The following is a 1,772-nucleotide window of genomic DNA, read 5'->3' on the forward strand; positions in this document are numbered from 1 at the left end:
CTTCACTCTGAAGGGCTTTTGGAAGTATGAGAAACGAGTCACAATAATGATAAATCATAATCCATATATTAGATTATAGTGCATCGATGCCTAAAGTGGTAACACAATCTATAGAACTTGTCTTTTTTTGACTTATTCATAGACATATTTGTGGATGCTTTTGACATGTTAACACTTTAATTAATTCACCAAAATTATGATATGATATGGTTGTGTAATGAAAGGTTCGGCCAAGACATCATGTTAAGAAATACTTATTCTTCATTACCCTCAATATTACTTCTCTTATCAGTAAGTACAATATGTTACCCTTGCAATTGTAATATAAGTACATCTATCTACAACTTTCAAGATTAAGCTGTCAAAAGTTGCACATTAGCAATGTTCTGCAAAGATAAAATACAAAGTGTGAATGTTGAATTTCGTATTTTTCTTTACAGAACATTGTTCAAAGACAGCTGGAAAATAATTTACACTTTATAGCAAAAGTTCAAGTGATTGTAGATACTTGTGTGTTTCAAGATGGGCACTTAACGTTGTGTGCCAAGAAAAGTGGAAACCTAAAGGACTATTAGGTTTTCGTTGTTCACGTAAGAAAAATAAACTTTAATGTAGGTGTCCTCACCAAGTGTTAGAAATTGTCCTCACTTTACATTCTTGACACATTAATGGTGCTCTCTTCTTCCTGGGCCTCCAAAACATGCTGCCGAAGGTTTTCAAAGTACTCATCTTCAAAAATAAATCGACCTGCCGGTGGTAAAGCCTCAATGGCCCCTTTCTGGTCCTCAGGTGCCAAGAGCTTATCAAAGCCTATAGCAGCCTCTGCGTATCGCTCCCTTACTGAGGTCCTCATCTGTGGCAAGGTCATCTTAGCGTAATGAGGGAAGCTCTGTCGACAATTACGCAGCTGAACCTTAAAACCTACTCCCTAATCGCTCTATAATTTTCCCTTGTTGATCCGTCGGGAGTCTCTCTTTCTCCTCAGTTTGTGGTTATTCCTCATAGAGAATGTCGCTGATGGGAAAACGGAGTGGTGTAGTTTTGATTTTGTTGTTTTGTCTTGTGTCCACCTCACTCCATCTAGTCTTCACTGTATTAAGCTGAGATTGGACTGCAGGCTTCTGCCGGATTTGGTCGGGGGGGGGGGGGGGCTGAGTGTACAATAAGTGAACTATAAGTGTTGCTCAGACCCGTCCCTCGACATTAACTTCTGCCGAGACAGAGCTCCACACATCCACACGTGTCGCCTTTTAACCATACTCGCCTAAAAAGTTTGCGAAACGGCACTTTGAGATCACGAAAAGATGGCCACCTGGGCACAGAGCAGAGTGCCCTGTCACCAACTTTGCGGAGCCTGGCATAAACATCGCATTCGACTCCTGTTTTGTCTGCAGTCTTATTCCACACAAAATGGTAGCGTTCCATATGTTGATGATCATGTAGGACGTAATACCAGGTTCAAAACAAAGTGTCTCTTCACTGCTCCTGTTATCATAGTCCCACCCTGAGATCCTTCTACAGTGTGTGAGGTAGGTAGCACAGCAAGCTTACTTTGAAGTCTTAAAGATTGAGTTTTACCAACGTTGCTATTAAATACTGATGAATGTACACTGCAAATGGTTTTGTAGATAGTTGTAACCACCAAACAAAACAGGTACCTTGCTTAGCTGATTCTATGCTATGGACTTAATGTGAAAAGTAAGTGTAAACAATTCTTCCCTTAGGGAATTAGGTTACGGTAATTGCCACAGAATTCCCATTTGTTGTGAGTT

This window comes from Gadus macrocephalus, chromosome 6 (assembly GCF_031168955.1).
Source record: "Gadus macrocephalus chromosome 6, ASM3116895v1".
NCBI classification, from domain to species: domain Eukaryota; kingdom Metazoa; phylum Chordata; class Actinopteri; order Gadiformes; family Gadidae; genus Gadus; species Gadus macrocephalus.